The 20551-nt window shown below is 41.5% G+C and overlaps 1 long non-coding RNA gene across 1 annotated transcript; it reads left to right on the top strand.

Moving 5' to 3' along the window:
- Positions 1-78: 78 nt before the first annotated feature.
- LOC127395955 (uncharacterized) lies at positions 79-14817 on the top strand. The gene is made up of 3 exons (XR_007891885.1): positions 79-458; positions 1132-1400; positions 13291-14817. It is a non-coding gene; the product is annotated as an uncharacterized LOC127395955 (long non-coding RNA).
- Positions 14818-20551: the final 5734 nt, after the last annotated feature.

The following is a 20551-nucleotide window of genomic DNA, read 5'->3' as shown; positions in this document are numbered from 1 at the left end:
GGGCCCGCCCCGCCCCCCCCGGCCCCGCCCCTCTGGGCCGCGCGCCCCGGCGCAGGCGCGGTAGCTGCGCGGCGGGAGGGGCCGCTCCCGGGAGCGGCAGCCCCTGCCCGTCTGGGGGACGCGGGTTGTCCCGGCCAAGGAGTTCAGATGTGGCAGCCGTGACGGGTTTTTCGGGGTTTACTCCCCCTCCCCGGCCTAGGCAAGTGTTGAAATCATCAGCACGTCCCAGCTCTTCGGCAGCGGCCGAGCTAGTGCTGCTCCGGGAACGAAACCCGGTGGGAACGGCGGGTGCTCCGCCGCGGAGCGTGGCCCCCGGGCTGTGTCCCGGCGGGGGGCTCGGGTGTCCGAGGGCCCGAGCGGCAGCGCGGAGGCCTCCGGCGCCGGCCGGGCCCGCCTCCCGAGCGGCCTCGGCGGGAGGAGCGAGGCCGCCCTGCGGCTTCTGCCTGGAGCCGCCGCAAGTAGGTTTGAAGTTTCGGTTCGAATGTTGTATCGGTGAGCAAAGGCCTGAGTGTTTCTAAAGGGCCGTGTCAGCGTCGCAGGGAAAGCTGAGGGCGGCGGAGCGCGGCCTGGGTGCGAAGAGGCCGTGGGCTGCCCAGGCCAGACACGACCGGTTCCAGCCGGCTCCAGCCAGCCCCGCGTTACAGCCCAAGGCCCCGACACCTTGACGGCTCTTCATGCTCCTAACAAAACCCTGTAACAACTGGCTGAGTATTAGCAAGCAGGTTTCTGGGTACCTTGCTCATGGTATTTCTTCGGGCTGAGCCTGAAGACCACAGGCTTCTCCGTGCCAAAGGGGGATCCCAGCTCAGCTTACTGCTGACCTCTGAACGCTGCTCAGGTTTCTACTGAAATTACTTGTAAGCGCAGGGTCTGCCAGGATGGCAGGTCATCTTCAGGGGACAGTGCTGCCCTCTGCTAAAGGACAATGACAGGCAGCCTTCTCAGTCACAGGAGTTCAGGGAAGAAATTCCACTTACAGGAAGAAAAAAGTTTCTGCTTGTTTTATTCACAAAAACTCCTAATTTCCAGGGCCTAACAAAGTCAAGTAGCTTTAGGCATGCTGCCACGATTCCATGTGTTTTCATGTTTATAAATGTGGTAATTCTTGTCCTTGTTTCTTCCATGTTGCAGATAACGCTTTCAAAATGCCTTTGGCTCAAAGAAGCATGAAGGGTGGCGAATAAGCAGGATTCTCTCAATCTCGAAGTCAAAATTTATGAACAATCTCATGAACTATTTGAGAATGTGCTTGTAACTGCATTAGCACCACACATCACAGTGATGCCTAATTTCTAACTCCCTCAGAACCACATGGTTTTAAATCTTCGGAATGAGCTGAATCATGATGAAGTGTTTGTTCTGCTAATACAAGCTTTTCCTCAGGACAAGGTCAAATATATGTAAGTCCTAAACTAATTCAGCTGCATGTACATCAATGTAGTAACTGCTGAAGATTGTAGAAATATTACTTAGTAAGTATGTAGTACTGTTGCTGAACTGCTTAACCTCTCTGAAACTCAGAGGCAAATCCACTCTTGAACTTTCGTCTGATTGTGGTATGCAATAAAAGCTCCAAGGTCTGGTTCTCGAAACATTTTAGCTTCATTTTAAAACCAGTTTTTGCAGTTCAAGGAAAAACTGGAGAGCAATTATATTCTTCCTGCCTGCTTCAAATAAATACATTCAGCAATTTGGCAAAACAGAACATTTAAAAGTCCGGTAGGCTTCTGAACATACTCACCAAGAAGATTCTGGTTTCAAGTCTTAATTCAGCAGCTCCTTGGCGGTATAATCTATGGCTGTTCTCTTGCTTGTCAAATACTCACTCTTGCTGATGTCTCCTGGCAGGAATTATAAGTTGCTTACATCAATATCATCAATTATCAATTTTTGGTGCTTAACTATTAGAGTCTGGCCCTATAATATGAATGGTTATTAGAAACAGAACACAGAGTAGAAAGTTTCTGCCTTAATTTAAGAGGTACCGTATGGCAAAAGCAGGGAAATTAATGACTTTGGATATGTTCAAGGAAAGGCTGGATGTGGCAGTTAGTGCCATGGTTTAGCCGATGTGGTGGTGTCGGTCATAGGCTAGACTCAATGATCTTAAAGGCCTTTTCCAGCCTTGGTAATTCTGTGATTTTGTGTGATTCTGTCACTACTCAACTTGAGCACACATACTATGACAGTTGCTTGACTACTAAAGACTTGAAACACTGAGACCTTTCATCCTTTGAGTTGTTAGACCCATGTCAAACCTGTGTCTACTGTATTTCTAGTAGAACTCTCTGGATTTTGAACCTCTGTTCTGACCCTTAATTCCCCGGAGTAGGTAAAATATGGTGAAAGGAACATGAAAAAAAGACACCGATTTTAGCAGGTCACCTTAAAAGTGGCCTTTCCTGGACCATCACATACACTCTTAAGTTGAGTTCCTAAATAGCCTAGTTTTGCAATAACATTTTTCCTGTCTGTTTATGGAAGGGCAGCATTAGTGTCATTGTAAATGATGCTCCTGTCAGCAAAGTGAACCAAATTATTTCCACTGATTCCAGTAGAAGTGGCATCAGGGCCCCAGTAGGGGAATTCTGAATACTGGAAATACAAATAACCTGTATTTGACATGACAAATTTACACAAGAGAAACCAATATTAATTAAATTAGTCGCAGGATACATATGGTATTAACAGAACTGCTCAGGGTACACTAGCTGCTATTTTATATAACCAGGACCTATTTTTGACAAAAGTGCCAGCTAGATATAACTTCTTTCATTTGAATAAATCACAGTATTCAAAGGCCATCCTCACCTTGTTATTCACTCGTAGCCCCTTCTGGTGAAGCACAGCTCCACTTGTTCAGCCATAGTATGGCTGCAGAGTCAAATACCCACGGTGTGGTGTGTATCCTGCACCACATGTGGCACTTTGCTCCTGTTTTTATATGCTATGTAGTTGTTGAATATATTATATGTGTTTTAGTTACACACTAAGTGCTAATCTTCAATTAAGTCCGTAGTTCCTATGCTGCATTCATGCTTCTGTTGTGATTCTGCCCCTGTGCTCTGGTGAGACCCCACTTGAATACTGCATACAGCTCTGGTGCCCTCAGCACAGGAAAGATGTGGAGCTGTTGAAGAGTGTCCAGAGAAGGGCCACCAAGATGATCAAAGGGCTGGAGCACCTCTGCTGTGAAGACAGGCTGGAGAAGAAAAGACTGCGGGGTAGACCTTACAAAAATTCAGTACTTGAAGGGGGCCTAGAGGAAAGCTGGGGAGGGACTATTACTAGAGTTTTTAGGGATTGGATTAGGGGGAAGGGCTTTAAACTGAAAGAGGGTAGAGTTAGGTTAGATATTAGGAATAAATTCTTCACCATGAGAGTGGTATGGCACTGGAATTGGTTGTCCAGGGAGATTGTGGATGCCCCTCCTTGAAGGTATTCAAGGCCAGATCGGATGAGGCTTTGTGCAGCCTGTTCTAGTGTGAGGTGTCCCTGTTCATAGCAACAAGGTTGGATCCTGATGATCTTTGAGGTCCCTGCCAACCGTCCCTTAACCGTTCTGTGATTCTATGAAAACACTGAAGAGACCTTAAAAGACAGAACTACATATGGGGTGAAAAACATTAAAAATAAAATAAAGAGTGGGAAATCTCAAATGCTAGTTGGAAGCCTTAACTATACTGGAAGCTCCGGATACTTAACTTAGCACCTGATATTTTACCTCACATGACTGCAGTAATCGGAATGAAAGAGCAACGTAGCCAACAACGTTAAGTACAGTCCAGTCGCAGGGCTGTTTTGTTAAATGTCGGAAACAGCACCATCTGGTGGGTACACGCGGGTTTCTCAGCACAGGATTGGATTGTTGGGCTCATGCATTTTCTGGTAGCTTTTATTCATCAAATAACTGAAATTAACATTAATAATTTTTAATTATTTTATGTCCCTTTTTAAGTTAAGTGCACGGGGCAAATGTAGATTTTCACAACACAAGGATAGTTGCATTTCAGGTGAAATGGGCCTTAGGAAAACACCATTGACAGTGCTGCAAGTCCTCTAGTATCAAGTGAAGGAGTTCTAGATGGAAGTAAGTAAAACAAGACTATGTGATCTTATCATCTGGTTAATATCCTTAGGTATTATATATAGAGGGCTAAGAAGAGAAGATAGAACTTTTTGCCAAAAGTATTCTTGCAGGTTTTATCTCTGTCCACAGGGTAAGGAAGCCAATGTAGATGTTAAATATAATTTCTAGAAATCCTAGGGATTAATGCCACATAGTGTCACCTTCTAAAAATTATTTGATATTGTAATCCATAAGAGAGGCCCTGTGGACAAGCTGTAGCAAAACGGTTTCTGGAAGTAACATTTAGGTGTGGTCTCTCCTTGACACCCACCCTTCAGATATTTGTAGACATTAATAAGATCCCCTCTCCGTCTTCTCCTCTCTAGACTGAAAAGGCCCAGGTCTCTTAGCTTTCCTCACAAGGCAGGTGTTCCAATCCCGTAATCATCCTCATAGCCTCTGTTGGACTCTCTCAAGTAGATCCCTGTCCCTCCTGAACTCGGGAGCCCAGAACTGGACACACTACCCCAGGTGTGGTCTCACACACATGCATTTTGGAGTACCAAACCATAAGCTTGATCGTATGTCCAGGCTAATTAACCTCTTTTCCTAGAAATGAAGGTCCTAGTCCAGTTCCAGAACTAGCTTATTTGGAGCTAGCTTTCAAGCCCATGTGCCATTGCTTTGTACTTACATGACTCTTGGTGTTTTAAACCTCAGCATTTAGGGCCTTTTCTCGCATTTCATACCTCATCTGAATTCTTGTTGATTTGTGCTTTGGAAGGTGCTTTAGAATTCTCCTCATTTCCCCTTACCCTTCTCCCAGTACTGCATTAAGGTTGACTTTCAGTGTCTGAAATTGTAATGTGCTCTGAGTGTCAAAAAGGGGTTGAGCCCAAAACCTGTTTTAATTTTCTGGGTTTTTTGTTGAAACATCTGGCTTTTACACAAATATAAAATTTCCATACCGCTGTCACGAGCCGATGCCAGGGGCTCCCGGCTGTCGGGTGCTTGTGCGATGTCCCTCCCAGTGTGGAGGGCTTTGGTCATGGCACCGAGGGTCACACGTGGCCTTTGCCTCTGACAGAGGAACGGCCACTGTGGGACCCTATTTTAGAGCATTTTAGAATATTCCTCCACAATCTGAGCAGATGATGAAGATGGGTCTTTCCTGAACCTTGGTATTTTCTGCACTAGCGGCACTTTCTGCATGAGCAGCATTTTCTGTACAAGCGGTTTCAGCATTGGAACTCATTTTCACACTGATTGCTCAATTTTTTAAATTTTTTTTTTTTTTTTTTAGTTTAGCAATGTAGCAATTGAGAGCATGGTGTGCTGGTCACTAAAGGACCCTCAACATGCCACTTCTGACACCAGAAGCCTGGCAGGAAAGCTAGAGAGAGTGTGTGTGTGTGCGTTTACCCTTCCGTAGCGTGTGGTTCCCTGGATGCAGCTGGCAGGGCCCAGCAGCAGGTCCATAGGGGTTCAGCTTCCCAGTACCAGGGTCGACCCCCCAGCAGCAGCAGCAGACACAGCTCCTCTGTGAGTCACTGCGGGCTCCAATCCCGGGCAGAGCGGCAGGTGGACCACGCAGGCAGCTGCGGTTCCGGTCGGCTTGGCTGCGGTGTTAGGCTCGGGCAGCTCCAGCTGGGCAACGATCCCTCGGGAGCAGGCCGGCTCCCTGCGGAGCGGGTACAGGTGCCCCCCTCGGCTCCTCCAGGCAGCAGTGCTGGGGTTCCAGGCGGCTTCTGGTGCTGCTGCAGGGTCTCCTCCCAGGCAGGCAGAGAGCCACAGGCCTGCAGAACTTGCCCTCTTTTATAGACCAGAAATCACTGTTCGAGTGAAGTACCACTGTTCAAATTAGCCAGTTAGCACTGGCCTGGTACCATACTCTGTCAGAGGCATCTTTTACCTATTGTCCATTTTTGCTGCGAGTTCTCATAACCCTTATGCTCATTTCTTGCTGTGGACTTACCTGGTAGAGCAAGGGGCCTGTTCCAGTCCATCCTTGGCTAAATCAGCAAAAAGACATCACTCTTGTTTTGCTGGCTTGAAAGGCATTTTGTTTAGTCTTATGTGGGAGAGAGAAGATGGACCGTTCCCCACAAGTGCATAAAAATACAGCACATAATGATGCACAACACAAAGAGTTGTGATCAATGGCTGGATGTCCCAATGGAGACATGTGATGAGTGGTGTTCCTCAAGGGCTGGTGCTTGGACCAGTGTTACTTAACATCTTTGTCGGCAACATGGACAGTTGAATTGAGTGCACCCTCATCAAGTTTGCTGATGACACCAAACTGTGTGGTGAAGTCAACATGCTGAAAGGAAGCGATGCCATCCAGAGGGACCTTGACAGGCTCAAGAAGTGAGCTCCTGCAAACTGCGTGAAGTTCAACAAGGCCAAGTGCAAGGTTCTGAACCTGGGTCGAGGCAATCCCATGCACAAATACAGGTTGGGAGAAGTAAGGATTGTAGACTGCCCAGAGAAGAAGGACTTGGGAGTAGTGGTGGACCAGAAGTTTAACATGAGTTGCGAGCGTGCACTTGCATCCCAGAAAGCCAACTATATCCTGGGCTGCATCAAAAGAAGCACAGCAAGCTGGTCAAGAGAGGTGATTCTCCCCCTCTACTCTGCTCTGGTGAAATCCGACCTGGAGCACTGTGTCCAGTTCTGGCATCGCCAACGTAAGAAGGACATAGAACTCCTTGAGTGTCCAGAGGAGAGCCACAAAGATGTTCAGAGGGCTGGAGCATGTTCCCTATGAAGATAGGCTGTGGAAGCTGGGGTTGTTCAGCCTAGAGAAGAGAAGGCTCTGTGGTGACCTTATAGCAACTTTCCAATATCTAAAGGGGGCCTACAAGAAAGCGGGGGTGGGGCTTTTTACACAGATATATAGTAAGAGGACAAGGGTCTGAAGCTTAAAGAGGGGAGATTCGGGTTGGACTTTAGGAAAAAGTTCTTTCCTGTGAGGGTGGTGAAATGCTGGAACAGATTGTCCAGGGAGGTTGTGGATGCCCCCTCCCTGGAGGTCTTCAAGGCCAGGTTGGATGGGGCCTTGAGCAATCTGATCTAGCGAGAGATGTCCCTGCCCATGCAGAGGGATTGGAACTAGATGATCTTTAAGGTCCCTTCAAACCCAAACCGTTCTATGATTCTATGATCAGCAAGAACATACATGTGTATCAGCTGGGGCATTATAAAATAAAACATAATGTCCGTCACTGGTAAATTGCCAGTATTAGAAATCTCTTTATGTTTTGTATCCATGAAACACAATGGCTTTATGAATATATTGCCCTAACTCTTATTTTTATGTTGTCAAAACTCAATACTTCATGGATGTTTTTCACAGACTTGCACCTCTGAGATATGAACATTGCTATGAAATTGGGTACTATAGTTTTTAAAGTATGGTATTTAATTTTGTTTCTGTCCCAAAGGTGCACTTTGATTTGAAGAAAAGTCTTCTTAAGGTCCATTTGTGGATTTTTATGAAACCAGAAGATGGCAGCAAGTGTTGACTACAATTTTGTACCACTAAACCACTTCACAGTTTCAGAGCAAATCGATATCCTTTGTAATGCAAGCATTTGCTTTGAGTGTGATGTGTAACAGTAAAGAGCTGATTTACATTTGCATCAGTTCCATTATTCTTGCACAGGGAAGTAAGAGCGCTAATCCATTTCAAACAGATCTATCCATTTGAAAAGACTAATGCTGCCAGTGTGCATATCCCAAACAAATTATGCAATGATCTGTCTAACCTGTTCCCTGATAATACAAACCCACGTGTATAATGATTGGAATAATTTAAAATACTTCCTGGAAGTCATATACTGGGCCACACACTAAAGCAAGCTTTGAGTAGGTAGCCCAACAGGTCTTCTGGAAGTTAAATAGAGAAAAAGTGCTCCCCTGTTAATATAAATCACAGTGGATCAGAGAGGAGGTGGGAGAGGGATAATGAAACTCACACATAATTAAATAATAGTTCTGTGATACCAGCATCCTTTAAAGAATTTGATGTAAAGAACTGGATTGTAGCTATTTTGATGTAAGGTCTCAGTATCATAAAAAATTACCTGAAAGTCACTCATTACTTTAAAAGCCTTCTTCATATTTTGCCTCTTCTGGGCCTTTATAAGCCTCAATAATCTTAATTTATTTAGTTGCTCCTCAGATAAACTATCCCATAACTGAAATAATGCTAATTGTCTTGATTTTATATTTCCAGTTTATCTGTTCAAGATGCAGGTGAACTATGGGTTTTATACAGTGATATATTGATGTTTGTTCAGTGACAGGATAGTTTTGTCTGATATTCCTTTCCTATTAAATTGTGATATTTGACTTGCTTGTGTTTAGCTTCTGATAATCTGTCAGTCATACAGTGAGGGAAGAAAATGAAAGAAAAGTAAAACAATTTCATCTATAATCATGAAGGGTTTTGTATTGCATCAGCATGTTCAGTAATCTGCTTCACTACCTTCTAAAGTTGTGGAGCTTGCTATTTGCTTTTTTTCCTCTGACTAGTGGGAAAAGCAATGAGGAAAAAAAATGAATAGAAGAAGTCCAAGGTGAAGTAATTTAATTACTTTCCTGAAATAAATTTACAGGAATCAAAAGAAAAATAGATGAGATTTGTTGGATTGTTATATGTAAAAAAGTGTTGCACCTGTTGGGGCAATGTTGTTAAGAATAATGTTCACGCATCTGAATGCCATCCAGCTAAAACAAGAATAGAATACAAAATTGGTGCTTTGAAAAGTGAAAATACGCAAGTATCTTAAATTAAGGTATCACCCATCAGTCTATAAGATTGAACAGTAAAGAAAACTAATTATACCTGCCTGTCTGCTGGTCATTGAATACTACTGAAAACTGGGTATGATCTATTTCCAAAATTAAATTCAGTTCAGGAAGTCCCATAGTCTTTTTAAGCAATCGTGCAAGATTCTAATCAGCTTCCTAGATATAAATCAGAATTTGGACAGGAAATATTTATGTATTTTTTCTGCTAGATCAGTTGATTGGTTTCCTCAACTGATTCTCTGGTTCATCAAGGTTGGTGAATTACACCAGGAACATCAAGTAGGTGATAGCAGTGGTTCTAAAACAAGCCCATTACCCCAGATAAATATGCAGGTATTAAGACTATGTGGTTCTTCCACAACATTTTATACCTAGGGTAACTTATCATCCAAACAAGTCTACCTGGCATCATAACTGGAGGAAATGTGAAAGAGAATAGTTAACGCTTTTAATTACCTGCTACTGCAGACAGCCATTGAGTTAAATGTCCTTTTTTCAAAATTAATTACAATATCCTTCATTCTTGCAGAAAACTGGTGATCGCTTTCTTCAAAACCAAATATCTGAAAGAGTGGAAGGGTGCATTATCAAAAGTCTATTGCTACTCTCGGATATAAATTAGCATTTAGTGCTTTATTGGCTAACTCAACTTCTTTGATGAATGAAGGATGCTGCTTAAACCATAATGGGTTCACAAAATCCACTAATTTACTTGAGATATTTTGTAGTGCTGTTCAATCAGTGAGAGAAACCAGAGACTGGTAATTGAGAATGAATGTTAAGTAGTGTCAAGACTCCTCAGTACATAAAGCTGATAACTCTTGGTGTGATTGCATTTGTCTCTTTACAGCTGATATGGTCTCCCTAGCTTTGACAGAAGAACATGTATTATTCAACTGCTAGCACAGCAACACTAGTGCTGTGGAATTTGTTTCTGAGGAGGAGCAACCCTGCAAAAGTATATAAATTAAAAAATTAAAATTAAAGCTTTATATTGAAGGCATATTGCCTGTAACAAAACAAAACAAAAATTACATGATAAATGCAAAGAAGTGAGGCATGTGAACTTCTGAATTGGTTTCTTTACTATGTGAGTGATGAATACCACGTCTAGTAATGTTTCACAGGTTTTGGCTCCTATATCTACTTGTGGCTTATCTATCACTGCCACTAATACTCTCTTACACAGTCTTTCCTAATTCCATTCAAATTAATTTTTTAGTGTACAGTGGAATGTAAAGGCCCTTCAGGGTGATTTGCTGTTGTAAGATCACAGTTTCTTGCTGGATTGCTTAATCAGTAGGGAAATACTGATATAAACCAACACACCACAGCTCTGAATTGTTCTGTTATTCACAGACATCTACATAGTAAACTAGTTTTACCACAGCCTGAGAAAACTTTACTTCTGAAAATAATTTTTTAAGTGTTTTAAGATATTGATGTTCCATTAAATGTATGTCAGTCGCATTGAAATAAGTTGATCATCTTTAGCAGCACTATTAGAAAAGACTATAAAAGGTTTGTGTCTTCACACAGCCTAAAGAAGTACCAGAAATTCAGAGAGGCCCTTAGGCCTCTTCTGTATTTTCTTAGTACCAAATTTATCTCAGCAAGAAGCTGTACTTTAAGAAGCAGTACTATGGTACATACATTCACTTCTTTAACTTTTTTTTTTTTTTTTTTTCCCCAGCATGCCAAGTACAAGAGAAAATCTCATGTTTGCAGCCTATGTGTGTTTTAAAGCCTGGCCTTATCTTTGTCAGTTTTTTTCATTTTAAATACATTTCCATGGCCCACATCTCAACAAAGCTCTGTTGTAAGCCAGCAGACAGTTACGCTTACTGTCCCAAAATTCATGTCCTCACACAGGGACTTCCTAACCTACAGGCTGCCCAAGATCTGCAGTATTTCTGCTTTTTTCCTCTGCTCTCTGTCTGTACCTTCAAGTACCTTCATTTATCTTGTTGGAGCTCTTTTCTCTTGATATGCCCTTAAGCATTCAAGGGCTCAGGAGCTGGAGTGGAGATCTGTGTAAGTCTGTTAATTTATCCACAGTTTCGGTGTGGGTGTCTCCTTCCGAGGATGTGGATACAATACTAGTGCACAGCTTGCAAACTGTGGTAACTGATCTTCAGCTAGGTGTGAGACGGAGTTAAACACATTATGACTCTCTTTGCTTTTCAAAGCAAAATTATTTGGACTGTTTTATTTTCTTCTTTTTCACGTATTTTTAGAACAAAAACCAGTAGAAAGTTAAACTATATATTTGTGATCAAATTACTGAATGACACTACCAGATAAGTTAGGCTAATGTGAAATTTTTAATGAAAAATAGTGAGGGCCTGGGTCTTTGCAAATTCCTTCTATTTCAGAATACTTTTATTTTTCTGACTTGTCAGTACTGCTATCCCAACACTTGTTATTAGAAGTTTTCTGGTTGTTTAATTATAAAAAATTAGATAGGATTAAATAACTGGCATTTTCTAGGTCCATCAGCTACCTTTATTAGCTTTTCTGTGTAATTGTTTTTTACTCCAGTTCTGTGTTTGCAGTCATTCTTGGTAGATCTGCAATCACTTCACTTCTAGCCTGAGAATAATTACGATCCCCTACCTTCCTTCCCATGGCAAGAGTTCATAGAATCATAGGGGTTGGAAGTGACTTCAGAAGATCATCAAGTCCAACCCCCCTGCCAGAGCAGGAACACCTAGGGCGGATCACACGGTAACGTGTCCACATGGGTCTTGAAAGTCTCCAGAGAAGGAGACTCCACAATCTCTCTGGGCAGCCTGTTCCAGTGCTCTGTAACCCTCACAGTAAAGAAGTTTTTCCCCATGTTGAGGTGGAACTTCCTGTGTTGTAACTTGGTGCCATTTCCCCTCGTCCTATTACAGGGTACAACTGAAAAGAGATTGTCCCATTCTTGACATGCACCCTTCAAATATTTGTAGACATTAATAAGGTCCCCTCTCAGACTTCTCAAGACTAAGCAGCCCCAGGTCTCTCAGCCTTTCCTCGTATGACAGATGTTCCATTCCCTTAATCATCCTTGTAGCCCTCTCTTGGACTCTTTCCAGGATATCCCTGTCCCTCTTGAATTGGGGAGCCCAGAACTGGACATTATTCCAGGTGGAGTCTTACTAGGGCAGAATAGAGGGGTAGGAGAACCTCTCTTGACCTGCTGGCCACACTGTTCTTAATACATCCCAAGATACTATTGGCTCTCCTGGCCATAAGGGCACATTGCTGTCCTGTGGATAACTTGTTGTCCACCAGGACCCCAAGGTCCTTCTCCATGGGGCTGCCTTCTAGCAGGTCAACCCCTAATCTATATTGGTGCCTGGTGTTTTTTCTTGCCAGGTGCAGGACTCTACACTTGTTCTTTATGAACTTCATGAGGTTCCTCTTTGGCCAGCTCTCCAGTCTGTCTAGATCTTGCTGAATGGCTGCACAGCCTTCAGGTGTATCACCCAATGCTCCCAGCTTCATGTCATCAGCAACCTTGAAGAGGATACACTCTGTCCCCTCATCCAGGTCATTCATGAAGATGTTGAATAGTACTGGGCCCGGTACTGACCCCTGGGGAACACTGCTAGTCACAGGTCTCCAACTGGATTCTGCACCATTGATCACAACCCTCTGGGCTCTATGTTTTAGCCAGTTCTTGATCCATCTCACCATCCACTCTTCTAACTCACAGTTCCTGAGCTTATCCACAAGGATGTTATGGTGGACAGTGTCAAAAGCCTTGCTAAAGTTGAGGAAGACAGCATCCACTGTTCTCCCTGCATCTAGCCATCATGTCACACCATCATAGAAGGCTATCAGATTAGTCAGATATGATTTCCCCTTGATGAATTGTCCTGGCTACCCCTGATAACCTTATTTTCTTCCAGTTAATTTAACAGACATAACCGTTACATAAATTAATGCTGAAATTGACAAAATTACCCACAATTGCCAAGAAGCTATTTTACAACTACAGGAACAAGAAAACCAGTCTGTGGTAGGTTGACCTTGGCTGGACACTAGGTACCCACCAAGGCACTCTCACAGTACCCCGGCTTCTCAACCAGATAGGAAGAGAGACAAGATTAGGACAGGGAGGAGACACCGATTACTTTTACATGCAAAACAGACTTGGCTTGGGGAAATTAATTTATTACCAGTAAAAAATCAGAGTAGGGTAATGAGAAGTAAATACACATCTTAAAACACCTTTTTCCCACCCCTCCCTACTTCCAGGGCTCAGCTTCACAGCTGATTTCTTTCCTGGAGTGGTACAGAGGGATGAGGAAGGGGCATTTGTTAGGGACCAGCTCTCAGGACCTATACTTGCTGCAATTGGTGTCGAAACCCCATTGTAACCCTTAAACAAAGTCTCGTTTGCATCCCAAAAGGCCTGCCTGAGAGGGTGGAGACTGCACTGACTGCCTGCATATGGCCTGAGGCTGCATGTACAGCGACTGAGATGAGGATGGAGGGGGCAGAGGTCCACTGCAACTGCTCAGGCTTGTGACTCGAACATGCTTGCTCATCCTTGTGAAACAAGGTAACTAGGACTATAAAACAGGTGTCTGCAATCATGGGCTTGGGGACCCTCACTGACACCAGCTCTCCCCGTTGGCTGGCGCAACGCTGGATCCAGGACTGGTGACTTTCTGTTATCTATCTCTCTAAACTTTTCTTCTCCTACTCTCTCTCTCTCTCTTCCTTCCTATCATCCTTAAGTAATGCAAGGCCTAACCATGATTTTTTCCTCAGGTTGTGCAGCTTAAACATATATGTATTGTACTCTTGTGATCTAATTTATCATGCAGCCTCCTTCTATAGCCTTAAGTAAACCTAATATTAAAATACAGACCTGGAGTGTCGTTTCACCTTAATCTGATCAAGGGGTATTGGATGGTTGAGCATTTCCTTGGACCCTCACATTTTCCCTGGAAGGGCCAGGTTTGAGACACAGGTTGGATCCAGCTGCGTCTAAGCTCCTCTCTGAGAAGGAGTTTAGAAAGCAAGGGAGTCCAATCTGAATCTCCTTGATTTCCCCTACTTGGGTCCTGACAGTGTTGTGGTCAGTTCATCACACATGTCTGCTACTTCTTCTTCCTCATTCTCTTCCCCTGCTCCATCATGGGGTCTCAGCCCTGGGAGACAGTCCTCTATGAAATTCTCCAATGTGTGGTGAGTTGACCCTGGCAGGACTCCAGATGCCCATGAAGCCCCTCTATCACTCCCCTTCTCAGCAGGATAGGGGCTAGAAAATAAGGTGGAAAAATCTTGTATGTCAAGATTCAGGTAGTTTAATAAAGCAGGAAAAAAGCATGTTTAATAAAGCATTTCTTCAATAACTGTTTCAGTGTGGGTCCTTTCATGGCAGCAGGTGGATATCTCTTCCACCACTAACGTCCAGGGACTACAGGAGGACAGGCTGCCTCACTGTGGCCTTCACCATGAGCTACAGAGGAATCTCTGCTCCAGCACTTGGAGCACCTCCTCCTCTCCTTTGTCTTGGTTTCTGCAGGGCTGTTTCTCTCACATATTCTCACTCCTCTCTCTCACCTACAGTTGCACAGCAGTTTTTTCCCCTTCTTAAATATGTCATCATAGAAGCTAAAGCCGTTGCTGATGGGCTCCGCCTTGGCCAGCAGACAGGTCTGTCTTGGAGCCAGCTGGCACTGACTCTGTCAGACATGGGAGAATGTTCAGGCATCTTCTCACAAAAGCCACCTGTGTAACCCCCTTGCTACCAAAACATTGCTGCATAAACCAAATACACAGTATTACAGATACCTTTGACACCCTTATGTTGAAATGCGTCCTGGGCGTGTTTCAGGAATACATTATCTGATACATAATTCTGTGAATGTTTAAGTACTCTTACATATCAATAAATTATAAATATATGCAAATAAATCTTTACTTCTTCCGAGCGTTATTTCACCATGTTGATATTTTGTTCATCTTTGTACATAAAATGAATCTTTACAAAATAAAATATTCTGTATTTTATAATTTTAATACAATAATGATTTCACAGGTGTCCTTATATATACACACCTCAAGGCTGCATCACATGCCTTTTGAGTTAACAACTGTTACTTTATATACAACAGTGAATGTAGTGATGCTTAAATGGAAACTTGCCATGAATATTAGCTACTTCCAAGTTGAACATTCACATTACCATATAAATAAGAAACACTGAATTATGGCATTATCAGCCTTAGTTCATCATAGCAATTTGAGCAGCTTTCAACTTTTTATTGCGATGTGATAGAGCAAGTCAAAACTGAAGAAGACTTAAGCCGTTAAAAATTGTTTGAAGGCCATTGAGCACGAGCCAAGCTGCTGAATAATGCAGACAAGATAATGAACTGGAGATAAATGATCCCAAGTGGACCCCTGCTGAGTGCCAGGAGAATATGTTTATTCGTTAGATTTATTATCTTAACATCTTTTTACAGTGACCTGTAATTTCAAGAAAATACCTGAATCATTTGTAATACATGTATTTTCCTTTGTAACTGCAGGACAACGTTCTTATTGTTTATCTGGAGCAGCTGTGAGTAGTTGTCTGTTGAAGATGTAGAATCAGTTTGCTAAATTCTTCTTTCAGGTGTGTTAAAGTAATTAGAACAGATTTTGAGGAAGAATCTCAGTCGAATCTGTTCTTGGATGAACACTTAAGACTGGCCATTTGTCTTCAGGGCAACAAACCCAGTACAAAGGTTGCTTTTGGAGGCTTACTCCTCTTTTAATAGAAAAACCTTACTTTATAAACATTGTTGCTGTTATTTGTTCAATGTCTGCACCTACTGTTCTCATAAAGAAATACAGAATGTTGTAGAGAGTCGCTTAATAGCGATCATAAGGACTTTCATACAGAATTAACAGGTATTGTGCTACAATGTTGTAAAGTACTAGTGTCACCAGCTGCATTAGAGTCTGTGCTGAGGCAGAAGCTAATATTCTTCATTCTTCACAGGTACAATGTAAGTAATACTCAAAAAGGCATTTCACTTTCAAATGTCAGTTCCTTATATTTTTATTTTAACTCCATAGCTACTTAGTATCCACTGCATTATAGCAATTTTCACTCGTACAGCTGCTAGATGTACACCACCCTCCAGTTCCCAGAAAAGCTTCCTTCCAAGAAGAGGGGCTCTTAGCAAAAAATAAAAAATTAAAAAAAAAAATTAAAAAAAAAAAAATGCAGTTAGGCCTTATACTAGTTAATGGTTCATCAACAAGAGAGCTGGTCATGAAGTTCTTAAATGGTTCCAGGAGATAGATTTTCTTCAAGTTCTGCTGTACATTACAATCACATCTCTATGAACATATAGGATTAGCTCTAGGATGTGCAGATTTGCACAGAAAGTCTTCTACAGAACATCTTACCTTTTAAGAGGATCATTTGAATCATACAGTCTTACCATTTAATCTTGGATTCTTCTTCCCTAGGCTCAGACACAGAAATTGTAAACTAAGGACTTACACAAGGATCACAATACCACTAGTGTTGGGGGTTTTTTTGCTATTTTTTGTATTTTTCTGCTGCTAGTGCAAAAAGAAGCAGAGGATTCTCTCATTTCTTGGATACCCCTCCAACTTCCAATGAAACCTGAGGGCCTTCTACAATGAGGTGACTACCTTAGTGGACCAGGGGAGAGCAGTGAATGCAGTCTGCCTCAACTTTAGTAAGGTTTTTGATACTGTCTCTTGCAGCATCCTCATAAACAAGCTGACAAAGTTAAGTGGATAGTGAGATGGATTAAAAACTCGGTGAATGGCTAGGCCCAGAGCATCATGATCACTAGTTGTTTACCTCAGCAGACAACACTGGGGTCAGACCTGTTTAACATGTCATCAATTACCTGGATGCTGAGACAGAGTGCACCCTCAGCAAGTTTGCAGCTTAGACAAAAGTGGGAGAAACAGTGCACAGACCAGAGGGACTTTGACGTGCTGGAGAAATGGGCTGGGAAGAATCTCATGAAGTTCAAAAAGAGGTAATGCAAAGATTTTCCCTTTGGGAGGAACATCTCCATGCACCACTACACTGTGGGGCCACTCATCTGGAAAACATGAGGTTGAACACGAGCCAACAGCTTCTGGACCTGCAATAGGCGGAGTGCTGCCAGCAGATAGAGGAGATATCTCACCTCTCAGCACTAGTGAGATACATCTGGAGCGCTGCGTGCAGTGCTGAGCTTCCCATTAAAGGAAACATATGGAAATACTGGAGTAAGTCCACTGCAGGGCCGCAAAGGTGATAAAGAGACTGAGACTTCTTTTGTATGAGAAGAGGCTGAGGGACCTGGAATTATCCAGCCTGGGGTGGAGGCGGCTCAGGGTGAACTCATCTGTGTGTGTAAATGCCTGATGGGAGGGGAAGAAGAGAGAGCAAGACTCTTCTTGTTTGTTCCCACTAACAGGACAAGAGGCCAGGAGCACAAATTGAAAAACATGACATTTCCTCTGAAAGAAGGAAAACTTTTGAGTACTGTACAGGTGGCCAAACACTGGCAGAGGTTTTCCTGTGGACATGCTCAAAACCCAACTGGATGCAATCCTGAGCAACCTGGTATAGGTGACCCTACTTGAGCAGTGGGTGGCCTCAGTAGTTCTGTGATGTGATCATTCCAAGTAGTTTCTGGGAAAGACAGAAACAATATGCTTTTTTTCCTTGCTTCTGTGCTCTGTTTGTGTACTACTGTTGTTTTAGAGAACAGAAGCTCAGCTACTAACTTATTTGGGTAGTAGTGATGTACGAAGGTCTGGTTTAGTGATGAGAAGGAGAGAAGAGGAGGAGGAGAAGATGTGGTTTTAGTTAGTTTTTTATTTATTCTGCACAATATGAAATGATTTCAGTAAATTAATGGTATTCGGGAAGTTCATATGAATCTGTACAAACTGAACAATTAATACATTATAATATTGAAATGAGAAAGTGTCATTTTATGTGGCACTTAACATGTATTCATAAATAATCATGCATACAAACATATTAAGTCACTTAGAAATGTAATTAGTAATTTTCAAGTCCTGGCAACCAGCATATTCAATTGTAATATACCATTTGGCCTACTTGGCCTCAATAAAACTTTCAAAGAAGGGGCAGCATGTCCTTTTTAATCTGCTTCTCAATGGCTAGTAGTAAATAAATGAACATGAGATTGGTAGGTATCACAAATTAATATGCATACTGACAACTTATAAAAACAGCATCGCTTAGGGAATTACTATATGAATATATACAAGCAATTATATGTTTTAAATGATTTATTTCATTTTCCAAATAATATACCACTGAAGGGGAAATTTATAAAAAGGAGAATACAAATACAATATTATATCGACTTTTTACTGAACTTATTAAGTGGAAGCCCTCTTAATGAGGAAATTAATGAATGAAGCACTTCATTATGGCTAAGCATTCTTTGTGGTCGTTAAGAATTTGTCAGCATAGACCTGTCATAGTCAGCTTAATTATGATTAATGTCTGATCTTGAATTCCATCTCCATTCAAATCTGACAAACAAATGCAAACCCTATTTCATGTTTAAAGTTCATAAAATAGGGTGGGTTGCTGATGACCTTATATTTTATTCATCTTCACATTCATATTTATAAGTTTTTTCAAGATTTACAGTAAATCTGACCATATTTTAAAAAAATAAGGACATTTATTCATGGTATGTTATACAACCTCTTGTTCTTCTTATAAGTAGGTTCCTATGTTCAAGATTAAATAACTCAACAGCTTTTTTACCCTTTTTCAAATGTAGTTACCACTACTTTATGGCAATTTGAATAAGGAGAATTACTATCTTAGTTTCCAAGATTTACTGTAAGACTCACCAGACTGTGTAATTTAAACAGATTTTATTTAGCCAAAGCTCTCATAAGCATCAGTGCAAATTGTACTTGAGCAGTAAACAAGGGTTAGTGTGTTAGCTGTATAGTTTTTTTTTTCTCTGTGTGTGTCTGTGAATTGATGGATGCAGAGTATGTTGTAATTAGTTTGTGTTTACAGGGGCTTATCAGTCATCAGTGGACCATATTTCCAAGTATTTGACCCTGTATTGAATCAGTTAAGTCTTTCCACACTAGTAGTTCAGTCTCAATGGTCTTTGACTGTGTTGTACTGCTTACATTAATATTATTATTTTAATCTCTTATTTTCTTAACAGAATCACTAAAAAATGTCTGTGGTCAAACTCTCCATATTGTAATTCTTCTTCTCTTTTTTGAGAACTTTGGCTACTTTCAGTCAGGCATCAATCTTTCCAGAGAATTATAGGTCTCAAAAGTATGAAATTTCTCCAACATTAATGAAAACTGATAGCTGAATGAAAAACTGAGCAAGGATATGGGAGTGATGTGCTTTAGGAAATATAGGGTGCAAATCTGTAGTACCCCAGCTTTCATGTTTTCAGTGCTCAGACAAAACATTTTGTTTTACAGAGTTTCAAACAAAGTATTTTGCCATTTTTAAGAAAGGGAGTAGGGCAAAATAAGAGCTCTGATAAAGAATTTCATGTTTGTTTGCTTAGAGGTTATTCTTGAATGAAGCTTCTGAAAATGGCTATGTTGAGACATGATAGTATACTTTAAAAAATATATTTATTTTCATCCACTGCACTACTAGCATGTCCTGTAAGTGAAACAGAGTTCTATTTTAGCAGCTTAGGCTTGTTAAACTTCATCCTTATTAGCTGCAGGAGTTAGGCAGATCTTCAGGTTGGTAAGTGAGGAAGGATTTCCAGGGCAGAGGACTAAATTTCATAGCATTCTCTTCTCTGGAGCCACTGACATGACACCAGACAAAATTACTAAACCAGCATCTTCATTGATGGCTGTTCACTAGGGATTCCTCACATTTAAGATACTTAGGAAAAAATGGTGTTGACATTTGAGTCAGCTGAGAACATACAGGATTATTTTGAAACACTATTTTTTTTATTTTTTTCATCTAATGCTCCTACTTATTAGCGTGAGCAAACAGTAATATGCATATAAAAATACACACTCCTAGGCCCCTTGAAAGAGACAGACTTTAACCATAAGGGGAAATGGGATCTGCAACTTCATTTTCCTGTAACTTCTAATCACCCTTAAATTGTTACCAAAATGAAAATAGTTAATGGATACTATTCTGTCATTCTCTTTAACCAGAATGACCTTTTGATGTCAGTATTTGAGAAAATAAACTTAATTTATCTGAGAACTACTTTACCTAAATTTGCCTACATCAGGAGAATCTTTTTCAGTCACAAGCATTTACACTGTTCTTCTTGAGTTTTTGAATGTGTGCTTCAATACCAAAATGTTGAGAAATCAGTTCTACTTTAACCAACTGTGTGATTTAGGGGGAGAAGACTGAAATCTTATGAAATACAGCAAATAATTTTTTCTTGTGCGTTTTTGCCATAAACATGAGGGATTTTAATTTTCCTGACAATTTAAAGACCACCTCAATTCACTTCAGATCCCCAGTATAACCAGAAACCAGTGTACCTCATCGATATCCAGTTCTGTGAAATAAAAATAAATAGTATGTGTGAATTAAATATTTGAAAGGCCACATTTTAATTATCATTTCCCATAAGTGTTTCGGGGTCATATGTTTAAGAGCGTGTGATGTACTTAAAAGTT

Source organism: Apus apus, chromosome Z (assembly GCF_020740795.1).
Source record: "Apus apus isolate bApuApu2 chromosome Z, bApuApu2.pri.cur, whole genome shotgun sequence".
Taxonomy (NCBI): Eukaryota; Metazoa; Chordata; class Aves; order Apodiformes; family Apodidae; genus Apus; species Apus apus.
This window is presented reverse-complemented; position numbering and strand designations above follow the sequence as displayed.